This window comes from Haliaeetus albicilla, chromosome Z (genome assembly GCF_947461875.1).
Source record: "Haliaeetus albicilla chromosome Z, bHalAlb1.1, whole genome shotgun sequence".
NCBI lineage: Eukaryota > Metazoa > Chordata > Aves > Accipitriformes > Accipitridae > Haliaeetus > Haliaeetus albicilla.
In genome coordinates this window covers 55,127,750-55,142,199 of record NC_091516.1, presented here as the reverse complement: position 1 = coordinate 55,142,199, position 14,450 = coordinate 55,127,750, and the positions used below count along the sequence as shown (strand labels likewise).

The window sequence follows — 14,450 nt, the reverse complement described above, 5'->3', positions numbered from 1 at the left end:
TGGAACAGAAACTTCAGCCAGAGGGAGGATCAAGAATATGTGAGAGAAACAGCTCTGCAGACCCCCAGGTCAGTGAAGAAGGAGGGGGAGGAGGTGCTCCAGGCGCCGGAGCAGAGATTCCCCTGCAGCCCGTGGGGAAGACCATGGTGAGGCAGGCTGTCCCCCTGCAGCTCAGGGAGGTCCACGGTGGAGCAGATCTCCACCTGCAGCCCGGGAAGGACCCCACGCCGGAGCAGGTGGGCTCCCGAAGGAGGCTGTGACCCTCTGGGAAGCCCACACTGGAGCAGGCTCCTGGCAGGACCTGCAGATCTGTGGAGCGAGGAGCCCATGGTGGAGCAGGTTTTCTGGCAGGACTTGTGACCCCATGGGTGACCCACGCTGGAGCAGTGTGCTCCTGAAGGACTGCATGCCGTGGAAAGGACCCATGCTGGAGCAGTTTGTCAAGAACTGCAGCCCATGGGAAGGACCCACGTTAGAGAAGTTCATGGATGACTGTCTCCCGTGGGAGGGATCCCACGCCAGAGCAGGGGAAGAGCGTGAGGAGTCCTGCCCCTGAGGAGGAAGGAGCGGCAGAGACGAGGTATGATGAACTGATTGTAACCCCCATTTCCCGTCCCTCTACGCTGCTGGAGGGGTAGGTAGAGAATTTGGGAGTGAACCTGTGCTCAGGAAGAAGGGAGGGGTGGAGAGAAGGTGTTTTAAGATTTGGTTTTAGTTCTCATTACCCTACTCTGGTTTGATTGGTAATAAATTGAGTTAATTTTCCCCAAGTCGAGTCTGTTTTGCCTGTGATGGTAATTCACTGAGTGATCTCTTCCTGTCCTTATCTCGACCCACCAGCCTTTTGTTATATTTTCTCTCCCCTGTCCAGCTGAGGAGGGGGAGAGAGTGGCTGCACGGTGCTTAGTTGCTGGCTGGGGTTAAACCACGACAATTAGGCTCTGGAGTAGTCTCATAGGTGTTGGGAGCAGGGGAGAAAAAACAGGATTTTTTTAATTTAGCCTGAAGAATACCAATGGAAAACTTAGTATGGAAGATTCCTGCATTTGCAAGTTCTATTCAGTCAAATCCAATTGGAACTAATCGTGTTTTATACTACAATAAGTGGATAAGTATTTCTGGATGAATAATTTATAACATCCTCTATGGCCAAGTAATTTGGTGTGAGGGAGGAATATGTATGAATCTTTTTAAAAGAAATATGACAACACTTAAGGTTTTCCTCAATGTTTTACTGTTTCCAGCTGCTGCTTTTTTATTATTAATGCATTCCCACCTGAAAATTTTTCATGCGAACTGCGGTTGCAATTGCAGAATCTGCTAGATAGTGGTTGCCTGCTCATTTCTTTTGCCTTCTTCCTGGTGCAGAATGTTTTCAGATTTTCAGAAATCTATCAAACATTCTTTGGGAACCCAGTCCACAGGACAGCTGCCACATCTTTGGCCTCAGTCTCCCTACAATTTGGAGCACCTCCTGATTGTTCACCAGTCCTGTAGGGTTAAGAGTGTGACTCTTCAGCAGTGTTGTGTGTGCATATGTTGGGTTGGTCTCCTTGAACTAAAGTACTTCTTTCCTTCAAAAATGTGCTTATTCTGCATTTAATGGGAAAAAAATACTTTAGCCAGTGCAATAAATGAAAATTAATTAAAATGCAATTAAGTCAATTTATGACAGACTCTTATCTTTAGAAATTTCAGGCTATTATTCTGAGGAAATTAGGCATAGTCTCTCTATAATTAGTGAGAAAATATACTGAAATGGATAATGCATGTCAGAGGCTGCCAAAATACTTGTTTTCAAAACAAAGATCCTTCAGGGAATGTCCCAAACTTCCAGTTTTATGGAGCTTCAGAATTTGTTTGCAGACCTTTACATTACCAGGCCTGCATAATTACAGGGATTAAACTGTGCCCTTAAGGCTGCCTGTTTTCTCCTGATGCTTTCCCTCACACATACACTGCTAATGCCAGTGCAGCTACTGGTTCTGATAGTGGGACCCCTATCATAGAAGAAGCTCCAGGCAGCTGCCAGCACTTTAAATATTGGTTGTCTAAACCTGCTCAGAGCAGGTCTATACACAATAAGCAGGTGATGCTGGGGTTGGATGGCATCTTTGTGTTCTCTACTGCAAGGTTCCCAGTGAATCAGTATCAACAATGGTTATTTCTCCCTTCCTTTCTCCTCTCCCAAAAGCTTAGCCTGCAATGTTCATGTGGAGTTTTCCCTTTGTTTCAAGATACCTATGACTTTGCTTCTGTGAGGTGCTGATTCTTCACCTGATTCAACCACTTTTGCTGATTCTTTTCCCTGCTCCTGTGTTGCAGCATGTCTGAAAACTGTGAAGAGCAGTCTGAGAAAGTCTGAGAGGCTTTAATGCATCAAATTAAGTCAGCCTATAGCCTGCCTGCTTTCCCTTCTCATATTCTTATCTCGCCATACTGCAGTTGTGTACTGCTACTGAAGTTTTTAACAGAGACAACAGATGAAGTTGGCAAGTCATTAAGAATAATGCATCGTCTGCATTCCCCCATCCCATCTCTGTTTTTATCAGTTACAATTAAATTTTCTACATAATCAGAAAATGGTTCATTGAGCAGCTGGTTTGCTTTGTGCATTTGGTGGCATTTGATGCATTGCCAGGTAGTTAACATGTTTGTCTTGTTAGCTAGTAGGGTCTGCGGAGAAATCTACGAAATCTACAAAAAACATTAATTATATTAGATCATTTACAGTTTCCTTTATTCTTTCACAGTAAACTTTGTCTTAAATGAGCTGTGGCAGCAATGGTACTTTATCAGCAGATTGTCAGAATTGCCCTGTCCTGCAAGCTACTCATGGTAGTTCTGCAAGCTTTACACAGCTCTGTTTCAGTTTCTCTGATAGGTTTTTCAAATGGGACGTTAACTTCCAGCGGCAGCCGGTTGCTGCTGCAAAGCATAGCCTTGCCGGTAGTTGGAACCGATTATGTTTTGGGTTATCACAGCATGCCAAATCCAGAATCTTTGGGTTAGTGGCACAGCTAGCATATGCAGCTTTGAAATAATACCTCCCTTGGCGTAGGTCCAGACTAAGCTGCAGTTCACGTACTGCCCTCCAAAACAACAGGCTTTGTTAGGACAGAAGTGATTGTATGAGACATCAGATTGGCAGGTCAGAGAAGATCAGTGTTAACACACCCTTGTCTGCTGACAGTGCTGTTTAGTTTAATTCTTGTTTGTTATATGCCATGTCAGAGTACAAAAACCCTCTATTGATGTGAGTACGCTTACATGCAAACATTCTGCAGAATCGGATCCCAAATATAGACAGTTTTCAATTCAAAAAAGTCTTGGAAAAGTTGTTAGTGTAAGCAAATGCAGAGATATAGCAGAAGTTTTAACATAACCATACTCACATAAGGTAATGGTAAAGAAAACTTTTATATGAACATAACTGCTTCAAATATAAACTATACTCTAAAGGCAGAAGGGCTTAGCAAACACAAAATAGGCAAGTAAATATGTTTTTTTCTGTAAATCCACAATTTTTATGAAATAAGCTTTCTGAACTTACAAATTGCTACCCATTTTGAAGAACTAAAAGTCTTTCCCATCCTGAGATACAGTAAGCCAAATGGAAAATTCTAGTGGAATTCACTGGTAATATTTCCAAATGGTAGATTTAAGAGCTTTTCCTTAAACTGGATTTTAAAATAATTCCAAAGGGACTCTTTAAAATGTAGTGTCTTCAACTCTGTACTGTTTTCTTACAAGAGAATAATTGGTGGAAAAACAGACTTTCAATTGTGTAAGACAATGACAGCTTGCATGCTAATTGTAATGTTAATTAAAGACAGAAGTGTTAACAAGGACAACAAAAGGTGCTCTCTTGTGGTATTTTGAAACGTGATAAAGTGCTTAGTTCCATAATGTTTTCTATTCTATTTATGTAATATAGAAAATTGTGCCTTCCTGTCTTCAGTCCTCTTTTGGGACAGTTCTGGATTGTATATTGTTAAGTGACTTGATCATTGATAGCACAGTAACACCTGAAGGAGGCTACGTTGTGCAACAACCACAGCTTTGAAAGGGTTTACCGGAACACAGCTTCTTCACAGATTACTTACAAAATGTTATGTTACCACGGTGTCTGGTGACCATAAATGCATTTGTCTTTTGTTAAAGATGTTGTAGCCAATGTAAATAAATAACTTTTCCTTTGCTTTTCTCCTCATCCCCCAAAATCCAGTAGTAATCTGGGGGAAAAAAAAAAAAAGCACCCCAATGCTGATATAACATTAAGGTGTCAAGTTTGAATACAGACTTTGGAAATGAAAATTAAAGGTACAGTTGACAATTCTCACAGTTGACAACATTGTCTGTTCAGTAACACATACGTTTGGTATTGCGAATGACTGACCTAGTCAACATGTTCTAGATACAGTTATCAAATGTCCTTAAGGTTATTAGACTCTTAGGTTTCAGTCTTGCCATTTTGGCTACTGTACAGCACCAGGGACATGATAACAGAAATATATTAAAATACCTTCCATCCCCCCCCCACCCCTGCCCCTCTTTTGTTTAAAATAAATTTTAAAAACCACAAGCCAACCACCAAACAGCAGAAGTGTGGCACTGTGGGCAAAGTAAATTGCATGAGACTGTCTCTCGTTTTGTAACGACTACCACTTTCCTCCTGAAAATCTGTCTCCTTGGCAAATCTGCTGCCCCCAAAAAAGCCATTTGTAAATATTTGTGCAAATGGAAATAGATTACAAGAAGGTGGCAGTGTGATTTCTAAGTATGAATGAAGCTGCATATGTATTTTTATAACAGCAAATGTTTGTGTTTTAAATCTCTTCCTTGGCATCACTTTTTTGTTTAGGTGAATCTAGGACAAAGAGACGGACCAAATCCAGAAGATGAATATTTAAAATAAAGTCACTTGAGAATATGCTTCTACTATGGTATATAGGATACATCTCTAGATCGACCATCCTCCCACTTGGATTTTGTGGGTGCTTTGGTAAGGAAAGTCTGGAAGACCTTATTGCTTTATGAAAAATAGTTAAGCAAACTATTGTCTCTGCTCTGCAACTGTTACAGGCACAGAATTAAAACCTGGGCCCTTTGTCAGGGCTTTTTGTTAGATTTCATAGCCTAAGGGGTAAAAACCAACTTGCATTAGAGTTACTGTACACTATATTTTGAGATTGATATTCAGATGTTTTACATAACAGTGGGAAGCTTCTACCTAAATTTTGGGTTTCTATTTCAGATCAAAGAAATTGCAGCAAAAGATTATACAATTCCCACAGATGCACTTCCAAGAAGTTCCTTTATGCAGAGCTGGAGGGGAGGCAAGATGTTGGCATAGCTGTTGACCTAAAAACCTGCTATGCCAACATATTGTCATCTTTCCTGTCTGTTTGCAGCAGAGGGAAATTCTACATTGTAATGGGCATTTGGAACAGCTTTCGTCTTTATAGATAACTTGAAATGTCATTTCTCTGGCCCTGCTTTTGAGTCAATGTGGCAAGTGTTTATTAGTTGTATAACTACTGAAGAAAGGACAGAATTTGAAAGGATTTTTTGTTACTCAAATGATAAAAAGCTTAACTTGCTCTGAAAAAGTTAGTGTAGAGATGCAGTAAAAAAGGGGCTGGGGAGGCTTGGGGAGGCCATCAGGGGACAGGACAAGAATTGACTGTTTCACTGCCTGACCTGTGCATGTTTGCAGGGAGATTATGAGTTGTCAGTTAGCAGCCTGCATAGCAGTAATTCTGTGTACATATTTTTTCCCTAATTCTGATTATATACCCCCTCCCTACATACTTTTAATGTTTGTCTTAAGAGCCATCTGGTAAAGGGTTTTGAGCAATGAGAATACAGTGGTAGCCAAAAAATGAACGAGCACCCACTAAAGAAATGATGTAGCTGCACTTCACTGATCTGTTTCCAATACTTAAATAAGAATTAAAAAACAGTAAAACTTGATCTTGAAGAAGGTCTCATGATTGCTGTACAGGGAACCTCAAGAAAAATATAAATTACATGAATGATGAAATTGCTACACATACTTCTTCTACATAAGATGTTACTTCACAAAATCAGAGTTCTGCTTTTCTTAGAGAATCTAAAATTAGAGTTTTGATCAGGAGTAGTAGTGCTACTTTAAAAAACCATAATGGAGCAGAGCTTGCTTCCAGGTTGTGTACATTTGCAGTAGTCCTTTTACACTCAGAACTCTTCCTGTCACTTAAGTATTGAGTTTGACCTGTATATGAAAAAAAAAGATAAATCTGTTAGGACTAGGTTGTGTCACTGCTAAACCTTACTTTGGGTTAGTTAGTATCTGCACCGACCATAATAAAAGGACTACAAGATAAATGTTCCTATCACTTTCAGCTATCTAGTATTCAATTTCTTTTTAATCTCTACACTTAAGCCATGTATCTGCAGTGGGAGGTCACGCAGGTAATCTATGAACTTCTCATTTTATTATTCTAATGCACTCATGATCAGAAACGTAGAACAGCACACTAAAAATAGTTGTAGAAAATTCCATCATTCTTGCAAACATACAGAATTCTCCTCTCCTGATCCATGCTGAAATTAATCTGGTATATAAATAACAAGGTCTGAAGGCCAAAGCACATTACATCATTACTTTTATTGTTAAACCAGGATGCAGACACAACTAAAAGTTCAGCTTCCTATCCTGCCCCAAGCCTACCATGGGTCCACAGAGCAGCTGTCATCTTTCTTGTGGCAAGATGATTTCTTGCTCTCTAACAACAAGTATCATCCCATTATTTGAGTGCCTAGCCTGTTGTTACTGGACCTTTTATCAGTGCTACTGTTCTAGCAATAAAATAAATCCTACTTGGTTTTCTGAAAGGAAAAAATGGTGGGAGGCTATCTAACCTGTTAGAATGAACTAAAGAGAAATGGAGAAAGGTGTTTGATACAGGAAAACAATGATAATGATCTGGTCTTCATTTTAGTGGCAATCAAGTCTTCAGGTAACTGCTGTAGAACCCATGTTCTCTCTAGCACCTCACTAGCAGAGGTGACAAAAAGATAGAACTCATCTTTCTCAAATCTTAGAAGAGAACTCAGACCTCTGTACTACTGACTTTTAAGTGCTGTGTTTTGGCTGGAGCTTAGTGAAATCTGCTAAAGTGCCATTGTTCATTACTTTCAAGGGAACAAATGTAAAGCATGTGTAGACAATATTCCAGTCCTAACCAAAGTATACCACTAGTGTGGTATCTGAATGCTAGCAATGGAACTGGTCCCGTGTTTCTCTTTCATTGCCTCAGGATCATCTTAACTCTGAAAATAACAGAATGGATCATACTTTGTACTTCCTGATGCAACTTTTACTTGCTTAGGCAATATCATAGACCTGCTGTCTGCACGTTGTCTTACTTTTTACAGAAATTCTTTCAAGTTCAGGTAAAATATACCTGTTTGAGGATTGCATTATCCTAAATGTAAAAGAGGTTATTAAACACACAGTGTACACTTCGAATTTAATAAAATTGCACTCCTGCTGTCTTCAATAGATTCAATAGAATTTAGGCTTGATATTTTATCATCAGAAACAAAAATTCTAATCTTTTTGGCAGTTTTGCTAATGTTTAAAAGCTTAAACTTTTTAAAATTTAAAACAAATTAACTTTCCCAGCATTCATCAAAAACAAATGCTTCTCTGTTTAGAAAACACTTTTTCTGTGCTTTCCACAACAGCTGTGGCTTAGAAGAGTAGCATACTAGCCCAGCACAGTGCCACTGACTCCTGTCTTAAGCCAGAGTATGACTATCTGTATGTCTGGCAATTGTCAGAATGTAGTTCCTTGCTGATGAGTTTCTAGGCAATACCTTTTAGTTTTTCTTCCTAATAAGCAGTGGATATAGAATGTAATGCAAGTGCCAGGAAAGCCCAGTCTTTGTGTAGCCATCTAAATAACAGGTCCTGGGTCTTGCAAAATAAAAGTTTCTGTCTAAAGGATAGTTTGCATGTCCTAAGACAGTTTTGGTCACAATTCTTAAGTGTGACATACACTCACAATATTTTTCCTTTCCCTACTCTCCTCTAAACTTGCAAGATTTTTCAAAAGCTGTTTGTATTTTTTTCAACTTAAGCTCACTAAATGTGACACTGGAATGGTTTCTGTATTTTTTGTCTCAATTTAGGTGAAGATAAGAGTCTTTAAAACTTATAGCATCATTTAAGAAAGTAGTTGCTTTTTTTCCCCTCCTTTGCATTTGTTAAGAAGGAAGAAGTTATTTTACATTTGCATACTAATATTTCATAGATGTTTCATGGCAGCTCTTTCATTTTGAGCTCTGTTTATGATTATGTTGCTGAATTGTATAGTCTGTATTATGATAGAGCGGTGACCCTCAGAATAGTCTTGCAGTTGTGGGCAGGCAGCCTTCTTTCATCCCAAAACTGCTTCAGAGCTTTAAGTCTGTTGTGTGTCATCTCGTGAACCAACTAAATTAGAATAGGTCTCAAAAAAACCCAGCCAAACCCAAAACCCCAGAAAATTGCAGCTCCAAATTTAAAAGGAAAAAATTAATATAATTCCATTTGAGAATCCTCAAGTGTTTAGTAACAGGCCAACAAAAGACAGGTAAGCTTTTTCTTTTCTAATTTGGAGTCACATCTAAAAAAAAAAAACAAAAAACAAAAAACCCTCCATGAATCAAATACTTTTTGTCTGACCCTCCTCCCAAATAAACATCACTATCATAATGCAAACATGTTACTCCTACCTCATCACTTAAGACATTAAAAAAGATGGTTCTTGTAAAATCAACCTGGGCAAGACATTCTTGGATCTGTACCGACATGCAGACTATAGTTTTCTTATACCTTTCACTCTGAAAAATAAGGCATTTCAGCAGCAGATTGTGAAGTTTTGGTGTGGGTATTGACTGAACTGACCTTAACCAGTTAACTAGACAGAATGTAGCAGCATTCCTTACAAAAGACAGCATGTTATAGGATGCTTCTGATGATAATCTGACATTGTATAATATTATAAATTCCCAGAGTTTATCAGAAAAGGCAACTGTTTAGGTATTTATTTTAACGTGTTAGGCATTTTCTTTTGTGTGCTGCTTTAAACTGGATTACATTCAAATAAGAATGGATTGGAAACAAAAACTCACATCTTGTGAAGCATTTAGAATTTTCTGAGGTTTGCTGGACTGGGACAAGAAGTTAAAATTTTTTAAGCATTCTGAAAAGTTGTGACTTGGCATTTCTGAAAATTTGCATTTCAGCTGTACTGAAACTTTTTGTTTCAGCTCCAACTTTACACAATGCAATATTTTAGTAATACACCTGTAGAGCCTAAAGAGTCTAAACAATACTGAGCCTTATCCTCCACAAACTAAGTAGAAATAAGCATATTCTGTGAAGAGAGATGAATTATGGCAAAATCCTATTCTTTCTGTAGGAAACAACTGTGCTGTAGAAACAATGTCTACTATACTATAGATACCGCAAATCATATCTACTATATCATAAGAAGCATTCTCAATAAGTACATTTCAAGTAAAGGGTAACTTTTTACATACAACTTGTTTTGTATGTGTACAGATTTAAAAATTATGTTAAAGGTGGTCTGGTATGTTCAGGAGAATGACAAATGGTGCAGAAAAGAGCTGAACAAGAACAAAGTAAATGATCCATATCTTTCTTGCCAAATACAAGACTGGGCAGAATTATAAGGAAGGGGAAGGCAAGGGCCTGGGGTGAGATTCTGACCTTGCTGGTGTCAGCATAACTACTGTTCCATCCTTGTTTAGGATGAAGATACAGCCATGGAATTAAGTTTGCTGTTAACGAGGTCTGGTTTAGAACTTCTCTTTTATGAACTACAATCCTTAAAAATGCTCAGGTACTGTGCTTCACTTACTATCCTAACAGATATTCCTTGTTACTGGCACTTATATACTCTGCTTCCCCTTTGACACAGCACTAGAGGGAACTTGGAGGCCTCTTTGTGTTGCCAGAGAAGAAGAGAATTCGTCCAGGAGGGAGCTGGGGAATGCAACACATAAGCACTCCATGAGGCAGACCAGTAAGTGACCTTCATTAGTCATCAAGATTCAACAGCAGTTGGCAAGCTTGGCTTCTGTGATCATGGAAATATACTGTAAATACAGCACAAAGGTTGTCCAAAATAGAAAAACAGCAGGAGGTGGGAGGAGGAAAAGGTAATTGAAAACTAGTAACACAAAGTATCTTCAGAAATAAGTGGAGGAGGAAGCAAAGAGACTTTGTATCTCTAGTGATCCCATTATCCTCTGGACTGCATTTGGCACTCAGAATCTCTACCTGGTTCCATGTGACTACATTTGTATATATCACTTGTTTTACCCTGCCCTGCTACCTGATAATTACCACCACAATTGAGACATGCAGTGAGGCAAGAAAAGGCACAGAACAAAGGCTTCTGTTGTTTCATACTTTTGTGATCATAGCACAAATGAAAACAAACTGCTTGTTTCATTCTGTTGACTTGTCCGAAGAGTAGCTGTCAAAATTTTCCTGGAAGACAAAGGCCTATCCTCATCCAGATCAACTGCAAAACTTCTTTTCTAGGGGGAGATTAGAACTGTTCTCTCATAGCATACACAGACCTACCACATAAGTCAAAACAAGAAATGGTCCACAAACGAAGCACTGTATTGAAAGCCATTTGTCAACCATTGTTTGCTTCTTACCTTGTAAATTTTTTCAGTAAATGACAAAGATTTTGCGAGCATGCCATAAAGAGTGCAATTGGAAATACAGAAGATGGCAAGGTGAAGTTATCCCTCCATTACGTAAATCAATTTGAATCTAGGTTGGCTGTTGGTCTTAAAACATGCTCTTTCATAACCAAGTAATTTCTTAGATCGTTTCCAAAAGCTAGTACTCATGCTAGTACTTGAAGAATACTCAGTTTTCGATAGCTCCATTGACAAATGTTCCCTTAAGCATTAAGTATTTTAGATGTACCTAGAATCAGTTTCATTCATGGCTTCTGACAGCTCTGTGGAGCATGTCTGATCTTCAATTATTCAGGGATAAGTTGTATTATTTCTGGTAGATGGTTTCTACACTATTAACTGATTATTAAGATTAGTTACCTACTTAAGTTGTGAGAGCTCACTTTTTGTATTCACTGCTGCATTTTTGTTCTTTTAGAGCTGAAAGGTTTTCCAGTGCTGAAATACATGCCCAACTGGAAAGTAAGGAAGAGGAAAATGGACATAACTGAGTAGGAAATGGTATGAAACTGTCCACTTATTGCCATTCAAGTAGGAAAATGTATGCTTACTTGGGAAAGACAAGACAAGGTTAATAATGGTACTAAAAAAAGTAGTTCTGTTTGCTCAAGAACAAGAAGGAACTGGAGGAAAGTTGGCATCCACAGAAGGAAAATCTTCAAGGCTCTTTCCTCCTTTTCCATCACCTGATGAAATTGGCTTATATCTGCTGCTGATCTATATGCATGTGTGTATACAGAAAGGTTTATTGATTGATTCATAGGTAGATAAGTATGTGTGTGTGTGCACAGTAGCAATTCTGAAATATCTTGGTAAGGATCTACTTAACATATTTGAAAATTAACACAGTACCAAGTTATTCTTCAGTTAACTTTCCAACCTCAAAAGCAGTCCTTCTTGAACCACAATAAACACAAAAAAGTACAAACACAAATAAACATCTCTTTCATTCCCTCACACATCACAAAAAGGAGTAGCTACAATTTATGTGAATAAAGCCAGCGTCTCTTACATTTCTTACATCTCTATTTTACAGTCAAAAAGCTGGTAAATAAATTCATATCATTCATAAGAAATTATCATTAAGAGCACAAGAAATTGCTCATGTCTATGTCTAAATGCCTATTGTTTTTGAAGTGTGTATCATTTGGACTAATTTTAATTCAGGCAGTACCTCTTCAGGCAATGTACTGGGTTTACTGATGGATGGTTGCTAATCTGGGCTCTTGGCTACTCACTTATGCAGATATCCCATTTTCAAGCATAATATACATACTGCAGCAAATTGATGTGACCATTTCTCTACCAGTTGCTAAACTATTCTCCAGCAATATCTCAACAAACAGTACACACGGTCCGCTGCTTCCATCTTCTGTTGAGTTTATAGAACAGGATGTAAGAATTCACCTGTATATATATTTAACAGTGCTTGGATGAGCATATTCTCATAAAGAGGTCATAAAACAGGTCAAAAGGGAATAGAAAAGCCCATCCAGAATTTGGGTGGCATGAAAGTTCTCCACTGCAGTGTTACTTCTGACCAGGGGTGACTTTGCAAAAGCCTCACCTGGGAGAGCTCTGCAGCTGCTTTATCCAAATGTCCAGACCTGCTGTAATGATGCTACAAGATTGCATCCTTTTTAAATACTACTCTCTTTGACTTTAGACAGGGTAAAGAAAGGATGAAGAAGGATGCAAACAATAAAGACATACTATCCATAACTTCAGTACTGTTAAGGAAGCTTATTTGAGTAACTGTGATTTTATGCATACTGCTTACCTTGATCATGTCTCTTCAGTTCCCGGCATATAGCTCTTCAGGGCAGCATATTTCCCTCTAGCTTTTCCATTCCAAAACTGGGACAAAGTTATTTCCAAAAGCAAAAGTCTCCATAGAGTAACCAGCACCCTCTTGTGTTCATGGTTCACAGAGGCCAAACTGCGCCGGCTAACTCCGGAGCCTCATTCGCTGCTCAGTGCACCTTTGCCTGCCCCAAATCCTGAAGGCTCACACATGTTCCTCCAATAGTTGGCTGTTGCCCAGACAGGAGAGCAGTAACTAGCAAAACTATATGTATCTCACATGTTAATTTGTGCAAACACCGTTAGAAATCTTCAATCTGAACAATTTTTGACCCAGTATTTCTTTGGAGCTACCACCACTATGCTTTCCAGGAACCATGGAATTTTCTCAAAAAAGAGTTTACACCGTGTGCTGATTTTGGCTGGGATAGAATTAATTTTCTTCATAGTAGCTAGTATGGGGCTGTGTTTTGGATTCATGCTAAAAACACTGTTAATGATGTGGAGATGTTTTCGTTACTGCTGAGCAGTGCTTACACAGAGTCAAGGACTTTTCTGCTTCTCACCCCACCCCACCAGCGAATAGGCTGCGGGGGCACAAGAAGTTGGGAGGGGACACAGCTGGGACAGCTGACCCAAACTGACTCAAAGGATATTCCAGACCCATGACTTCAGGCTCAGCATATGAAGCTGGGGGAAGGAGGAGGAAGGGGGGGGATGTTCGGAGTGATGGTGTTTGTCTTCCCGTGTAACAGTTACGTGGGATGGAGCCCTGCTTTCCTGGAGATGGCTGAACACCTGCCTGCCTATGGGAAGTGCTGAATGAATTCCTTGGTTTGCTTTGCTTGCACGTGTGGATTTTGCTTTACATATTAAACTGTCTTTATCTCAACCCATGAGTTTTCTCACTTTTACTCTTTGAATTCTCTCCCCCATCCCACCAGAGGGGAGTGAGCGAGTGGCTGTGTGGTGTTTAGTTGCTGGCTGGTGTTAGACCACGACACACCATGTCTTCGACAGAAGGCAGAAAGTCCTCAATGGGCTCTTCAGATTGCCAATGCTTTACTGTGGTAAGGATTTATGAGATGTAAATTGCACAAGAAATAGTGCAATAGCAATGAAATGACATAAGTAGATCCAAGGCAGAACAAATAGAGAGTTTGGCTAGGGTACAGCACTAGCATCTAAATAAAAGCACAACTGATGCAACTACCAGTGGATCAATTCTCTTACTTAAAAAAATGAAGAGGACTGCCAGCCCCTAAACTGTCCATAAATTAAAGATTTTTTCTGTTCATATTACTTCATACAAAAAAAAAATCAGAATTGCATGATTTGTAAAGAGCTCTCTGGAGAAACTACTCAACAGCTATAGAGTTTAATAGAGGACTGCATATTTTTGCAGCTTTTCAAAATCTTCCTACAGAATTATGTAGCATATACTGTTCTTATTGCACAGCAGTGATTCTCCAAGAATCCTCCAGTATGATCACCATTTTCAGTTTAATTCTATGGGTTTCTCTATGAACAAAGATGTCAGTCCAAGTATTTTGCACATGAATATAAACATAATTTATCAGGTTTTTATTTATGCTTATCTACATATATTTTTGTCATCTTTGCTAGCTGAGTTTCGAATAACTTTTCCACATAAGGATATTAGTAAAACTAGGTAAATTTGAATCCAATTTAAATTCACAAAGTGCTGGATATAAAAAGATGTGCAAGAGTTTGTAGTAGGTGAATTGAATACAAATAAAATATATTCTGAAGAATATGAGAAGCAACAATAGTGCTGAATGCACTCATGAAGATATATTTAAATAAAAAATACTTCTGGCCACAATAATTAATTCAGCACCAGGGAAAAA

The 14,450-nt window shown here is 38.9% G+C and overlaps 1 long non-coding RNA gene across 2 annotated transcripts; it reads left to right on the top strand.

Moving 5' to 3' along the window:
• Nucleotides 1-352: 352 nt before the first annotated feature.
• Nucleotides 353-13,475, top strand: LOC138683712 (uncharacterized). 2 transcript variants are annotated; one of them, XR_011323127.1, is made up of 4 exons: nucleotides 353-580; nucleotides 4,865-5,005; nucleotides 9,978-10,082; nucleotides 11,195-13,475. It is a non-coding gene; the product is annotated as an uncharacterized lncRNA (long non-coding RNA). The 2 variants fall into 2 exon arrangements; XR_011323126.1 differs by lacking the exons at nucleotides 353-580; nucleotides 4,865-5,005 and having other exon boundaries at nucleotides 5,023-10,157.
• The last annotated feature ends 975 nt before the right edge of the window (nucleotides 13,476-14,450 follow it).